The 16,702-nt window shown below is 39.9% G+C and overlaps 1 protein-coding gene across 2 annotated transcripts in view; it reads right to left on the bottom strand.

The window, feature by feature from the left end:
- Positions 1-16,702, bottom strand: part of NTM (neurotrimin) — a 1,288,851-nt gene that overhangs the window by 1,114,125 nt on the left and 158,024 nt on the right. The gene's annotated exons all lie outside the window — the stretch shown is intronic.

Genomic DNA, 16,702 nt, shown 5'->3' with positions numbered 1-16,702 from the left:
TACTAAACACTGAGGATTCAAATAGAAAAGTAAGACAGCCCCTTCACTCAGGTAATTTACCTGCTAGGGAGACAACACATGAAAGGTTTTAGCGGTAATACCAAAGGGAACCCACAATTAACTTTCCTAAGTGCTCACAATACATTCCTTTAATGATATGTTCTAAAGTCATGCAGTTAATTGAAGTCAAGTTCACTGCCCTGTACTTTGAAGGATCTACCTTTTCTTCTTAGGAAACTTAGAACTGTATTTGTCTATATGCATATTTGTGGTACCTCTCCTATTATCTATAGTTTCTCAGATATCACTGATAACAACTCAGAAATCATATCTAGGAAAAAAAATTCCCCAATAGTGCCTGGGATGTGATTCAACTAGACTTGATGAATTGAGGTCATTGAGAGTTGTTTGAGGTTACCTTTTGAGGCAATGAGGTGATAACAGTGGATAGAGCATTGGGGCTGGAATCAGGAAGATCTGAGTTCAGATATGATCTCAGACTAAACTTATTACCTTTGTGACCCTGGGCAAGTCACTTAACTCCTATTTGCCTCAGTTACTCATCTGTAAAATGGAGACATACTGGAGAAGGAAACGACAAACCACTCCAGTATCGTTGCCAAGAAAAAACACACGGAGGATGTCTATGGGGTCACATAAAGTTGGACAAAAATGATCAAAAACAAGGTGTCATTTTACCTTGTCACCGATTTTGTGATCAAATTCCTTGTTTGTCACTTTTGTTCTTTCCTTTGTCATATGAAAATACTTACCTCTGGTAGAGAAAACAAAATCTGTTATCATCTGCTCTATCTCAATTGGTGCTAATGCCTTGACTTTAATATTGCTGTTACCCGTATGCTTCTGCTATCTTTTCTGACTATGTCACATTCATGAAAAGCTGAGCATGTGTAAATGTAAAAAAATGTTTCTGTTCTTCACTGTTCCTAACATTCTTCTGACAGGATGACTCTTTTGTATTCATCTTTATTTACCTACCCTTGCTTCCTTATTATCTGGATATATTTTACAAATAGTCCATTGATAAATTCCCTACATTGCCATTTTGATCATTCTAGATTCCCTCATTTGAATAATTTGTTTACATGATCAGAATTTTGTTATTGAGAGCCTTCTACTAGTCAATTCAAGGTTGCTAGGTGGTACAATGGATAAAGCACTGGATTTGGAGTCAGGAAACCTTGAGTTCAAATGCTACCTCAGCTAGGCAAGTCACTTAATCTGTATCTAAATCAGTTTCCTCATCTGTAAAATTGAATAATAACACCTGCCTTCTAGGGTTGTTGAGAGGATAAAATGAGATAATATTTGTAAAGTGTTTTGCAAACCTTCAAGTGTTATATAAATGCTAGCTAGTGTTCTCATGTTGAATCTCTAGTTCATATAATTCTAATTAGCCTTTCTCTGAGCTATTTGAAATCCATTCTCCCAAAATCCAGGGTACAAGTTAGACAATACTCATAGCTTGCCTCTAAGATAGATCTGTCTATTTCTTCATTTTAATTTTGACTCCTGGTTTCTTCTCAGTAGCCAGAATAGTTCTTTCCCCTATATCTTCTTCTGAAGATATAAGAAGAATAAACACTGGAGCACCACATGTTCTCAATCCTCACCAAAGTGAGGGGAAGTGAGTTTCATTTCAGAGACTGGAAAAACCAGGGAAGTAGCTAAAGCCCTACTTGACAGAGAGAAGTATGGGTAGAGGGACTTCTCTCCTTAAATCTCATCCCAATAAACAATGGCATCTGGCAGTAGAGCATCTTGATCATTAGGGGGTGCTACTTGAGGTAAAGGAGTAGGATCAAAGAACCCAGCTGATCAATCTGCCCAGCAGAGAGACCCTGGATGCAGAGGGGGGCATCATGCAGACACCAGAGAAAAGACATCCATCAGGGCCCTTAGGTGCTGGTGGTGCTACACTCCTAACTCTCCCTAGTCTTCCTCTTCAATGCCCCACAAACCTCTTCAACCTGGAAGCTCAGTTCATTCCTGGGTCTCACACTTTGGAAGGACCCAGCACCTGTGGTATCATCCTCTGATTGGCTGGTTCCTCTCAGATCCTCCATTTTAGGGAAGTGGGCATCCAAGGCCAGTCATGTTGTCAGTCTAGTCAAGCCTACTCTCCTGGCTCTCGCAGACTTTCCCCACAATATCCTCACCCTGGTTGATCTTCATCTTTCTCATTTTCTTTTTTCCAGCTCCTTTCTACATGCTGTCTTTATCCACTAGAATGTAAGTTCCTTGAGAGAGATTGTTTTTCTTTCTGCTTTATTTGTATTCCTATCATTTAGCACAATGCCCAACACACAGTTAAGTCCTTAATAAATACTTGCTCACCTGACTTGACCCTTTATCAAGAATTGATCTGATACTCTGCTTTTAGCAGAGCTGGGCAGAGGAGTTGAAGCTTTGAGATTCTATGACACAGGTTGGACTTGTTTGGAAGCAAAGGGAAGTCTTGATTGGGATCCAGGTGCCCAAAGTAACAATCCAGAGTTTGGTAGCTGAAGCAGGAATCATTCAGATGAAAGGCCAGAAACAAAAAGCTGTGATTGTAATCAAATTAAGGTCAGAACAGGATCAGGAACAGAGTCCAAAGAATAAATGAGGAAATGTGGTCCAGGATTAAGCTATAGGGGTTGGATACTTAGGTTAAAAAAAAAGGAAACAGTATAGTGTAATAGAAGGAGTGCTAGACTTAGAGCCAGGAAGACTGGATTGGGAATCTATCAAAGAAAAATAGCAGCTTTCTTCAGACCTCAGATTTAGTTAAACCTGTCACTCAAAAACAGGAGAACCAAAGGGCAAAGAAAATTATATTTTCTAAGGCAGTCCAAGAAACCAGAAAATCACCAGACCAAAGGAACTGGTTCCTGGGAGAGCAGAGGAAAAAAGAGAGAGAGAAAGGGAGAAGGAGAAACAGAGAGGAGGGGAGTAGCAGGAGAAGTTGAGGGAAAGGGAGAGGGAGAGAGAAAGAGAGGAAGAAGAAAGAGAAAATCATGGGGCAAGGAATGTGTAAGGGAAGAGAGAGGAGAGGAGATAGAAGAAAAAGGAAAAAGGCAGGGGAAGGAAGGGAAAAGAGAGAGAGCAGGAGAGAGAAAGGAAAGGAGGGAGAGAAGGAAGGAGGGGATAGAATAGGGGAGAGAGAGAGAGCACGAGAGAGAGAGAGAACAGAAAAAAGAGGGAGAAATAAGGGTAAAGGAAGAAAAAGGGAGAAAAGGAGAAGGCAGACTTTTCAAACTACCAATAGAGAAGGGATGGGTCTGGAAATGGGCTAGAAATATAAAGTAAACAGAAATACCTGGGATCAAGGGGATACTGTTAGCTTTGCAAACTTAGATACTATATTAAATTTCTGTACACATACATAGTTCATATCTTGTAGCAGTTTGTCTGCATTCAAAACAGATGGTGATGTGGGGCGGTACTCTGGAAAGACCATTGACTCTGGTATCAAAGAATCTGGATCCTGATTCTATTGCTGACTATGTGACACAACCTCCCTGGGGCTCAGTTTCATTATCTATAAAACAACGAGGATGGTCTACACGGTCTCTGAAGTCTCACCCATCATTAACTATGACTCAGTGATGCTTACAACTGAAATAGAGTACTGGGTTTAAGGGCTAGAAAGGCTATGTTTCCAAGTCTGTAGCCAGATTCCTTGGATGGTGAACATGTCAATAAGCATTAAGCACCTAGCATTCATAATAGTTGTTAAGCATTCAGTGGTAGATTTTTAATAAATGCTTATTCCTTTTCATCTATTATGTGCCAGATTCTGTGCTAAGAGCTAGAGACTCAAAGAAAGGCAAAACCAAACCAAACCCCACAAAACAAAACAAACAAACAAAAAACCATCTCTGCCCATAAGAAGCTCACAATCTAACAAATGATACTAGCAAAAACAAGGACCTGATGTCCAGATTTCCATCAGAACATTAGACTCTTTCTCCAGACTCTTAGGGGCAGATTGACTTCACATGCCAACTCTGGGGCAAGATTTCTTTTGAAATATCCATGGATTGAGACCCAATCAGCTCACTATCCCTCGGCCACTACCCAGGCAATGAGCAACAAGAATGCTTGATTATCCCTCAGAGTACTCAAGCCCCCAACAAAGCCTAGGAATTTTGTCCAATCAGTCTCTTTATCCCCTTGCATCACCTGGGCTAGCACTTTCAACTGAGACTCACCTCTGGTGCTGCCAACCACCGAATCAAGATAGACAGTCACCTCATCTGCTAAAGTCGCTCTTCCTGCTTTGGCAACCAACCCTGAAATGAAATCTAAAGGGGATCTCTATCTACTTCAATTGGGAAAAAAATCCAAAACAATATTTAAAGGGGATTGAGAGTTGATTTCCAAGAAAGAGCTAGACATAGTTCCGTGTAATAGATATCCCTGGATAGTTAAGTGCCCTTTTCCAAGGTCACCTTCTCAAAAACCAGATGTTTTGTAATATATATGGCCTCAGGACTACCCAATCAGATTCTATACAAGTTAGGAAATGTTGTATAGCAGAGGAAAAAACAAAACAGGACCAAAATTCTAGTGCTGGCTCTGCCATACATGTGACCAAAGACTCAACCTCTTTGTGCCTAAGTATCTTTGTTGCTCAAATGGAGATAATGCTTTCCCTACAATCTCTCAAGATTGCCAAGAAAATCATATAAACTAATTCACTTAATCATATTTTGAACAGTATCAATTGAAAAATACATGTCAAATTGGTGGTTCTGTACTTTTTCAGTCACGTCTGACTCTTCATGACCCCATTTAGGGTTTTCTTGGCAAAGATATTAGAGTGGCTTGCCATTTCCTTCTGCAGCTCATTTTATAGATGAAGAAACTAAGGCAAACAGGGTTAAATGACTTGCCTAGGGTCACACAGCTAGTGAGTGTCTGAAGTTAGATTTGAACTCAAGACTTTGAGCCTGGAATTCCATCCGCTGCACAACCTTTCTGCCCACATGTCAAATTAATCATTAATTATTTGAGATTCTACTTGAGGCCCAGCTCTAGAATATTTTCTGAAGTAAATACCCATATGAAAGGAGGTTCATACCTATATGAACCAGGTATCATACTAAGCCCAAAAGGAAACAATCCTTGCCTTCAAGAGAATTATATGCAAACATATTAGCATATTCAAATATATACAAATATATAAACATATTCATAATTCATATACAAATGTATAAACATATTCATAATAAATATAAAATGAATCCAAGCTAGTTGGAGAAGGGAGTCCTAGCAGCTGGTAGATCAAGAAAAGCTTCATGTAGACAGTGACATTTATGGAAAGGTCTTAATATATTCCAATGGAAAAAAACATAGGTTGAGTAACAGAGTACTAGACCTTATAAATCCATCTTTCCTATAGAAATCTGAACAATTTTTTCTCCTTTTCTGCCTCTCCCTTGCCATTCTGTTTATCCATCTGAAAAATGGGGAGAATAAGCTTCTTTGCTCACCTTACTCAAAAGTCATACTATGATAACTTAGCAATGTATGACTATAAATCATACTGCAAATATAAAGTGCTCAGTAAATGCATGTTAATAATCATAAAATTGAATAATAGTCTTGAAACCTCTCTCATTTCCATTTACCTGACCAAGCCAAACTGGCCAATTGAACAGGGGGAGGGAATCTCCATGCTTGGGGCCATCATTTTGTGAGTTCATTAACTATGAATTATTGTTTTGAACTGGGCTTAGTTTCCAAGGCCAGAATTACACAATCCTAGTATAATGTCTCTGACACAGGCAGAAAATGATCTTTACAATGCTCACCTTGAACTTGGACAGAACTCCTCCCTCATCTGTTACCCTTTCTCTGGGTAGGTGACTCCATGCCATTTGGCCGCTTTGCCTTTAATTATCACCAGTATTTAAGGGCTAATGTTCATGGCAGAGGAGGATGAGAAGCAGTAAACCGCTGCCCTGATGGGTGATTACATGCTCTAATGGAGCCAGGGAGCTTCACAGACCTGAGAGGCCTCCCTCCTCTCAATGCTCCCCATGCTACTTTTCCTCAAGTCTGGAGAAGCTTTAGCATGGCTGCTGCAGAGGAAAGGCAATTGGGAACATGTGGAAAGATGGCAGTTCTCTTTGGTTTGTCTCCCATAGGTCACTGAGTGTGCTGTAGAATGTTGATTTCTCTTGTATGAATGCAAACCCCCTTCCCATTATGAGCTTGTTAGTAGGGTGTATATGTGTGTGTGTGTGTGTGTGTGTGTGTGTATGTGTGTGTAGGGATATGATGGGGGGAGGCCTAGTTTCTCAAGTGAGGCTTCTAAGTGAGAATGAGGTAACAAAATGGTGCTTAAGAGGGTGGTCAGGGGTACTGATGGGAGGGAACTTTTGATTTTTCTTGCCCTAAGCTGTGTCCCAACTAAAATTTTTTTGACATATAATTAAGATAAAATGTGATCTTTGACCCTGCAGCATCTTCAAAAACATTCTTCTGCATCCCATCAACCCAGCACCTTGAACTCATAAAAATACAGGATATTTTCAAAGTCTTAGTGCAATTTTAAACTTTTGCAGTGTAGAACTGTATTTCTCAGCTTCTAAGAATTTCTTTGGTAGTCAACACAGAGGTCTCACTATGGATTTGAGGTGATTTTGCTGCTAAGAGATCATCAATATACCTAGAATTCCTCTTAAAGCAGCTTTTTTCCCAAGAGCTCAACACACATACTCGCATTTATGCCATGGGGTTGTTGTGGAAAATTCACTTTCTTCACTTTAAATCATTATATGAAGGTAGGTTGTTATTATCATCATCTCCATCATCATCTCATTCTGACCCCACAGCATCTGTTTGAGGTTTGGAGGAGGGCCTGAGGGATAAACTCACTTTCCTTAATCCCATTTTGAACAAACATGAAAATACAACACTTTTCTCTTGATTCACAGATGCTTTTACTCTTTATTTGAGTATGATATTAACAGTAAGTAGATTTCCCTTTGCCCTTGACCTAGGTTTAGTGTTCTGTATTCTCCGCATCTTCCATATCTCAAATCTTTCCAATCTTTGATTGAAAACTGCTAGGAGGTAGGTAACAAGATCATGTAATTCAGTAGTAGGGAGCCTAGAATAGCTCTAGTATGAAGGCTTCTAGGTAGTAGCTGAGCTTGGAGTCAGGAGGACTTGAGTTCAAATTTGAACCCATATACTTATTATCTGCGTGATTCTGGGCAAGTCACTTCACCCTGTTTGCCTTAGTTTCCTCATCTGTAAAGTGAGCTGGAGAAAGAAATGGCAAACCACTCTGGTCTCTTTGCCAAGAAAACCCAAATGGAGTCAGGAAGAGTTGGGACATGATGGAAAATGACAGAACAACAACTAAGGCCAAGATTGTCTGCTCACATAGTAAGTAAACACAACTTCAGTTGGAATGGAAAACTCGGCACACATATGGTGCTCATTTCACCTTACTTGCCTTGAGCCCAGAGATCTATTTTCTCAAACCTCCCAATTTACAGTGAAGTTTAATCAAAATCCAAAGTGTCTTATACAGAGAAGTCAATTAATACCTGGCCAATCTGAGATGAATTGAGCCTACCCTGATCTTTGGGGTTTAGGCTTTTTGGTGCATGTAGCAGGCATCTACTTAAAAAATTTGAAAGGAGGTATGGAAGGACCAAATATCAGGTATCTTAGACAGTGACTATCCTATTTGCTTGGATCTTTGAGATTGAGGCCAATTTAAAAAAAAAATCAATTTGCCAGAGAGACAGGACCGATTGCAATATAAGCATTGCTTCTGTAATGGGACTCAGTGCTTTCTAAGAAAAGCAGGAGTGATATCAAGTTCACAGGGAGGTTGGTTTCTTTTTGGGAAGCATCAGACATTGAAAATATGACAATCAAGCCAGGAATGCTTAGAGGTTAAGTGAGGCCATTAGACTACTTCTAGACTCTGGAGGGCCCTAGACATTTAAAACATGAAATCAATGCATGGCAAGGGGGAAAAAGTGAGTTTTATGTCAAATTGTATTTTATTTGACAATTTTTTTAGAACCTCAAAAAAAGTAATTGGGAGAAAAGAAGGGAAGAAAGGGGCTTAGCATTACTTAAATTATTTTATAAAGTAGTAATCATCAAAATTATTTGGTATTGTCATATATAAAACAAAGCAAAAGGAAAAAAGTAGATCAAGGAAACAGACAAGAGAGCAAAAATCTACAGGCAGTTAAAAACAGTACTCAAGTGTTTGAAATATGTCACTGGGGTAAAGACTCTCCATATCACAAGAACTGAGGAGAGAAAGTAGTTTGATAAGACAGAAGAGAATAAGAATTTATATAGCAGCTACTATGTGCCAGACACTAACAAATATTATCTCACAACAATCTGTATACTTACAACCCTACAAGGTAAGTACTGTTATTATCCCCATTTTACAGTTGAAGAAACTAAGGCAAACAGAGTTAAGTAAGTGACTTGCCCACAGTCACACAACCAGTAAATTTCTGAGGACAAATTTGAACTCATTTCTTCCTTACTCCACCCCCAGAGCTCTATCCACCGTACCAAGAAGCTGCTTCTGCCTGTGGCAAAACAAATAAACAAACGAACAAGTAAATAAATGAATAAAAAGACAGATAAACACATAGATAGACAGATAGATAGATGAATGAATAGATAGATAGATAGATAAATAAATGAATGAATGAATGAATGAATGAATGAATGAATGAATGAATGAATGAATGGATATGGTTTCATCCAGAGTCTTGTACTAGCATCCTTCTCTGAGGGACAATGTAGCCTAGTGGATAGCAGGTTCAGTTCAAGAGTCAGAAAGATTTGAGCTCAAGTTCCTCTTTTGACGTATATTGATTGTGTGACTCTGGGAAATTACTTTACTTCTTGGTGCCTCCCAGACAATATTCTAAAACTATAAGTTATAGAGCAGTTGCTGATCTCTACTGGTAGGGAGAGTTTCCTCACTGGAATTTCTTTATACCAGTGAAATTGCAGGATTGAACCAATTTTTTGTTTTATTAACCTTCTCCTTTGCATTAATTATTGAATTATTGGAAGAAAAGGAATCTACCAGCCAATGTCACAGTTATATGTGACTCAGGTTATATACTTACCTACATTGTTGAATTCTCTCATATCCTTCCTGTCCCCCTCCCCCTATATAGTAGAATATAAACTCCTCCTTTTTCTTTTGTCTTTGTAGTCCCAAAAATGCCAGTGGTGCCTTGCAATGGTAGATAATTAATAAATTATTGTCTAATTTAATTAAATATAGACCCATGCCTGGCAATACCATTCACATACTTCTGCCCCACAGTGAAATGGTGATGGTTTTTTAACCTGTCAAATTTGAGGATCTCTTTGGGTTCTTGATATCCAGTTACAATGGTCCTGCTGGACTTACTAAGTGGCCCTGGCTACACCAGGTAAAGAAATGAGGTCAAAGTTAACAGGCAACAGTACAAAAGTCCCAGGAGGTCCAGGTCTACCAGGGAAAATATGAGATGTATTGGCAATTAGGTTATATTAAATCTCACTTTATTCAAGTACAGCAAGGGTTCTAAACCTTTTTTTTTTTTTGGTGTTTTTGGACCTCTTTGGTAGTCTGGCAAAGTCCATGGATCACTTTGCAGAATAATGTTCTCTTAAAAAAACCCTCATAATTGAATGAAATGCTGATTTTCAGCTAGAGGTTAATGAGAAATAAAGCTGCACTAATTTTTCTCATCTAAATTCACAGCCCTCACCCTCCTGCTCATCCCCCAGAATCTCTGGAGGAGCCACAAGTTAAGAACCCCTGAAGTAAAAGGAGAAGTTTTCTCTTCCCCCTCACTCCTCTCACAGCCTGCTACATTGGACCCATCCTCTCTCACTCTGGGCAGGAAGGGGGCACTCAGGAGGGAGCTTGGCAGCCACTGCACTGCAGCAGCTTCCATGTTGCCCTAGACCTGAGTGAACAGAGGCCCTAAGAGACTGCATTACTCCGAGGCATTCAGGCCCTGGAACTGAAGAGAGCATTTCCTAAGCTCCAAAGAAGGTGCTCTGAGTCCTGCTCCGGTCTCCCTCTCAAGCCTGCCTCCAGCCCTCCATGCTTGCTGTGCCCTGAGAACCATATTTATCTGTATATAATGCCAAGGGCATTATTGTGCCATCGCTATTTTCTCTGTGTGCTATGGGTAATAAACTGAAGCAAGACTTCTTTGAATTCCCTTCAGAAGTTCCAAAGCCATTTCCAGACTTCTTTATGGGTTTAATTTCAATATGCCAGGAGACCAGCTTAGAGTTAGAGTTGAAAAACATTTGATTATTGCCTTCAGTACAGAAAGAAAATCTCATGGACAGTATGGTCCATGGGTCACAAAGAGTCAGATATGACTGAATAATCATGGAACAATTTATGTCAGCTAGGTGGTACAGAAGATAGAACACTGGGTTTGTAATCAGGAAGACTCATCTTCACGAGTTCAAATCTGGCCTCAGACACTTACTAGCTGTGTGACCTGGACAAGTCACTTTACCCTGTTTACCTCAGTTTTCTCATCTGTAAAATGAACTGGAGAAGGAAATGATAAACCACTCCAGTATCTTGCCAAGAAAACCCCAAATGGGGTCACAAAGAGTCAGACGTGACTGAATGACAGCAAATTTATGCCATTTAATAAAGCTTTATTAATGTACTTTCATACAAATTTTGTGCAATAATTTCTTGATATACTCTTTCCCCTTCAATTGCCTGTACACATTATCTAATGCCTTCCCTTTTTAACAAGTAAAAGCAAAAGTAACTGATACAGGGGCAGCTTCATAGTCAGTATAGGCAACATTTTTGACCCGTAGTCCCTCACCACTAAGATGAAAGGAAGGAAGCACATTTCTTCATTTTGTGAGGCCAAGATAGAAGACTAAAATTGCAAGGGAGTCTATGCTTTTAACTTAGATCAGTTTCTTGAGGAAAGAGGGTAGAGTCCATGGAAATTTTGAAAAATGATGGATGGAAGGAAAAAAACAGAGTAATATTGTGTAGTGAACAGAAAACCTGGGTTCAAACCAGAGGCAATGATGATGACTATGCTGCTAGTGGTGGTGGTGTGGTAGTGATGATGGTGTAGATGGTAATAACAATAATAACTTACATTTATATAGCATCTGCTATGTGTCAGGTACTGTGCTAAGCACTTTACAAATATTATCTCACTGGATCCTTACAACAACCATGGGAAATAGTTGTTTCTATTATCCCCATTTTACAGATGAGAAAACTGAGGCAAACAGAAGTTAGGTGACTTGCCCTAAGTCATACAGCCCCTAAGTTTCTGAGGACAAATGATCAAAAATATGGAGCTAGAAAACTACCTTTGCATTTGAACTGCCTCATTTCACAAATGGTGATACTGAGTTCCAGAGTGGTTAACTGACTTGTCCAGGGCTCACAGCCAGTATGTGTCTGAGGCAGGATTTAAAGCTAGATTTTTCTGACACCAAGTTCAGTGTTCTATCCACCACCCTGTACTACTTTAACCTTTCATGATTCATGTAATATCTTTGGTTGGAATATATCCTCACCTATAAAATGAGGAGTTTGGTTTAGATAAATTTCTTAGGTCACCTACAATTCTGACCCCTCCCACCCCGTGAGTCTTGAGTGCTTTTCCAGAAAAGGCAGGTAAAGGCAGACTACCACAAAAAGGGACCATGTGCAGATTCCAGGTACCTACAGTGGCAAATAATGGGAGATAGGGAGAGTTAGCTGGGAGAAGAAGAGACTAGAACATTAAAGTTTCTCCTTATCTACTGAATAGATCAGTGTTATATGACATGCAGGCACTTGGGAATGCTGGCTGTTAAAGATATCTGTCAAGACAAAATGGGCAGTAGGGAAAAGATATGAGATGGAAAGGGTAGAGGACAGTAGAGATGAAACAAGTAAGCCATTTCATTTCCCAACAGTCCCCAGAAAGCAGCATAGATAAATGATAAGGTTTTGCCTTAACCTGGAAAAGTTCAAATTAATGGGGGGATCCAGCGATCCAAGGGAAAGGAGAGAGATAGTGCAGAAGAGTCAAAACAAAGGATTGTGCATGAGATGAAGGCTGGCCAGCCACCCGGGCTGACTTTAGCTTGGGTGATGACACAGAACAGATTTAGGAAGGGTATAGTGGAGATTAGAAAGGGAAGGAGGCAATGTGGACAAGAGGATGCCCCACCGAGTGCCAGCCCCAACGCAGCTATGAGCTGGCAGCACTTCCTCATCTACCCATGTGGTTATCAGGCCAAAAATAAACCAAATCTGTGGGAGACCTGGAATTCTGGAGAAAAATCAGAGCTTTTGAGGGGTACAGAGTAAAGTGACTGCCACAGAGTTGGCTATGAATTGTCCTACTGACAGGCAGGGCAAGAATCCATATTTCTAGTTACAGCAGACCAACCTTGCGTCCCTGATGCCATGGCCTAGGCTAAGTGAAAGATGTGGTAAATACCCAGTTACCCTCTCAAACAATCATGTCCTTAGGGAACTAGAATGAGAGCTGCTTAATCCTAGCTCCAGATGAAGATACATCTGCCTCAGCTATCCTTCCCCTCTCCATAGTGTTATTAAAAGCCTTACAAATAGGACCAGACATTTCATTTCAGAGCATGGTTCATTTTCTAGATGGACAAGTCTGGGATACTTCACTCAGACCTTGCATCTTGGCTCCTTTGGGACATCTAGCAGTCAGAAAGTCAATCAATCAATCTCTCATTCACAGGCCAGGAATGACTGACTGAGTCTACAGCACTCTGCTAGGCACTTCAGGGAAATATAAAATCAATCCCAAACATGACCCTAACCTACCTTTCCAACTTGCTCTCCCATCCTCCCACTTAGAAAAATTTAATATCTAGTCCAGGTCAGGCTTATGTTCTTACTGCTCCCAGAAGGCATCACAATGCCTCTACTATGTATTTTTACACAGACTTTCTTAGCTGATCTTCACAACATTACCATGAAATAGGGAGCATGATTGTTATTGTCCACGTTTTACAGATGAAGAGACTGAGGCTCTGAGATATTTAGGGACTTCTTCAAAATTTAATGACAAAGCAAGCACTTGAATCCAGCTCTTTGGGTGCCAAAACATTTTATTTTTTCCATCATACTTGCTTCCTTTCTATGGTCTTTGCTCATACCCTCTTCACCTCTCCAAATCATAGAAATCCTTCAGGGCCTTGCTCAAATCCTCTTTTTTCTTTCTTCTGCAGGAAATACTTCCCCACAACTGCAACTCACATAGATTTCTTTCTCCTCTGAATTCCTCCACTCTTTATTGTCCCATCACTTATACTAGTCCTTTTTTCACTAGTTTGGTGTTTTTATTATCTCAGATGTACAATTCCTATCGCCTCAATACAGTTACCTCCTTCTTGAAAGCAGGGACTGTGTCCTATGCTTTTTTGGGAACCTCCTATGGCACTGAGGTATGCACACGATATGAGTTCAACATTGCTATTGTTTTTAGTCATTTTTCAGTCATGTCCAAGTCTCTGTGACCCCATTTGGGATTTTCTTTGCAAAGATACTGGAGTGGTTTGCCATTTCCTTCTCCAGCTCATTTTCAAGATGGGGAAACTGAGGCTTGCTCTGGGTTATATACCTAGCAAGTGTCTGAGGCTAGATTTGAACTTATGAAGATGGGACTTCCTGATTCCAAACCCAACCATCTAGGTGTACTAGGTAATAGACTGACTTGAATATGTTGAATCCTTTTCCTAGCAAAGTTTGTACAGTTTAGGAGAGGAGACAGAGTATGCCCATGTGAAAATGATAAAGGCGGTATAGATGTTTTGCAAAAATTCTTTGTTTATAACCTTTCTATTCGGCCCATCAAATTTTCATTGTTTCCATCCAGTTTTAGCACAATTCAATTCAATTTGAATTGAATAACGTTTATTACATACTATTGTGTACAGACACAAAGTTTAGAAGTGGTATGCTTCCTACCCTCATGGATCTTATAATTTATTAGAAATCTTTTGAATTGTCATTGATCCTGCCTGATGTATTATTTCCTCCTTATTCAACTTGGCTTCCTTCATTTTCTTCCCTATCTCACTAGGTTCAAATGAGATGTAGATCTATCTTCCAGAAGCATGTACTTTTAGGGTCCTTATTCTGCTCACCCATCAGGCAGAGGAACAGATTAAAAATCTTCACTTTCTTATAGTTGTACTGTTTTACTTCCATTACAAAAATCATAAAATCTCAGCATTGGAAAAGACTTAAGAGATTATTCTCTCCAGCCCCATGAACCAGGGCATATTTTCATAGCCTTGGAAATGTCTTACCTCAGCTTCCCCCCCTTGCCATCATGCCTGTGGTCTTTCTAGGGGAATTTGGATGGCTCAAGGCTACCTCCTGACCCAGATCAGATTGGTACCTCCTTTCATATCCACCACACAGAGGAGGCATCTGAATGTTCCAGCTAGCCTTACAATTCCTGTTTCTCCTCTTCTTCCTCCTCCTCCTCTTCTGACTGAGTTGGCAGGATTTATAGGGCCGTCCCGGCGACACGCCATCTCAGTAACTGCAGAATGGCAGTTGTAAAAAATCCCATTTACCAGGGTATTAGAATTCCATTAGCACTCCCAATGGAGAAATAACCTCGACCCTTCAGAAGGAATTAAAGCTATGCCAGCACTAGCATTTGGAACATTATAGGCCCTTCCCCCACTGGAGGGATCAAACCAACAGATATAAAGCCTTAGGCACCAGATGTCCTTGGTCCATAAACCCCCTGAGAAAAGACTTATGAAGTGCTGTAGTATAGTACCTCTCCTTCCAGGCACAGACTCCAAGAAATCCTACAATGTAGCATAATACAGTAGAAAGAGCACTGCCTCTGGAAGATGTGGGTTCAGATTCTGCATCTGATGTTGACTGTTTGTATGACTTTGGGGAAATTATTTGACCCTTGGCCTCAGTTTCCTTCTCCGTAAAATGAAGAGGTAGGATTAGAGGGCATCTGAGGTGCCTTCCAGTTACAGATCTACAATCCTATGAACTGATACCCAACTCTATGCTTTGATAGCACTGAGGTATTAGTCTTGGACTTTGAAATGGAAGAATAAGGATTTCTTTAAGCACCTCTAACTATCCTAGTCATTCTTTCCACCTACCTCCCACTTTCTTCCTTTGGAGGAAACTAGGGCAAGTGCTGTGGATAGAGTTTCGGGTCTGGAGTCAGGAAGACTCATCTTCCTGAGTTCAAACTGACCTCATAAACATACTCACTGTGTAACCCTGGTCAAGTCACCTAACCCTGTTGACCTTAGTTTCCTCATCTGTAAAATGAGCTACAGAAGGATAACAAACTCTTACATTATTTTTGCCAAGAAAGCCCCAGATAGCGTCATGAAGAGTTGGACTCTCTCAACAACAACAAAAGAGATTCTAAGATGTATAAACAAAAAGGCAATATTTGGTTACCACATAATTACTACATAATAGGCACTTAATAAATACTTGTGTCTGACTGGCTGTCTGGAGCATAGAGTATGTGAAATAAGGCAATATGAAATAAGTTTGGAAATGATATTGGAGCTTCTCTGTAATGGGTTTTAAATGCCAGCTAAGGAATTAACATTTTACTTTAGAAGCAAGGGGAACACGGAACATTTTTGAGTAGAGTATTGGCATGTTCAAATCTATACATTTGAAAATTATGTTGGTACCTATGTAGAGTATGGATTGAAGAGAAGAAAGACTTGAAGGAGGGACACCAATTAATAATCTAATTCAACAGACCAGGTGAGACATGATGAATATCTAAACTAGGGTGGTAGCCTATTAGTCTAGAGAACATGTGGACGTAGGATTGATGAGGCTTGACAAATGCTTTGGAAGGAGTGGAGGAAGGGAGAGAAAATAGTTAAGATGCCTGAGATGGCAAGCCTGGGTGACTAAAAAGATGGTAGCCCACTCAAGAGGAATAAGGGGGCTTGGAAGAGGGAATGGGTTTAGAAAGTAAGGTAATGAGTTTCTCTGTGGACATGCTGAATTTATGATGCAGATGGGTCATCTAGGTAGAACCGATCTTGAAGGTATTTGGTAATATGAGACTGGAATTCAGGAAGAAATTAAGGCTGGATATACAGACATGGATTTCACCAGTGTGAAGATAATACAGTTATCCCTTCCACATTGTGGGTGTTAGGGGCATTGTACTCCTGTGATCTGGAAAATCCATATGAAAATTTTTGGCCCTCCCTTCAGACCAAAGAAAAAGTCTGAATTATTATGGTGTTAAAAGACAAAATATGTCGATTTTATACAACACTATACATATATTTTATGTTTCTAAACTTTTTTGTGTATCATCTGCTGGCCTTTGCATGTCATTTGCAGCTTTTGCAGAATTCTCATTTAATTTCTTATGCTAACCTGCGATATTTTGAAGCCATAATGGGGAAAGTCACAAGGTAGAAGGGATAACTGTAATTGAGCATGATTAGTTTATATGTGCATATCAGGCTTTTAACTATATGTTTGTCATTAAGTACCACATCAGCTGTCAGCTGGGAACTCTTCTTGATAATAGCCTTTTCTTCTTGTCCTCTGCTGTTAATTCTGGGACACTCCACATTTTTAACCTACAAGAGGGGCTGCTGCTCCGGCTACTTCTTCAATAAGAGGGAGGGA

The sequence above is a fragment of the Notamacropus eugenii genome, chromosome 5, assembly GCF_028372415.1.
Source record: "Notamacropus eugenii isolate mMacEug1 chromosome 5, mMacEug1.pri_v2, whole genome shotgun sequence".
NCBI lineage: Eukaryota > Metazoa > Chordata > Mammalia > Diprotodontia > Macropodidae > Notamacropus > Notamacropus eugenii.
The sequence above is the reverse complement of the archived record's forward strand: the minus strand, read 5'-3'. Positions and strand labels throughout refer to the sequence as shown.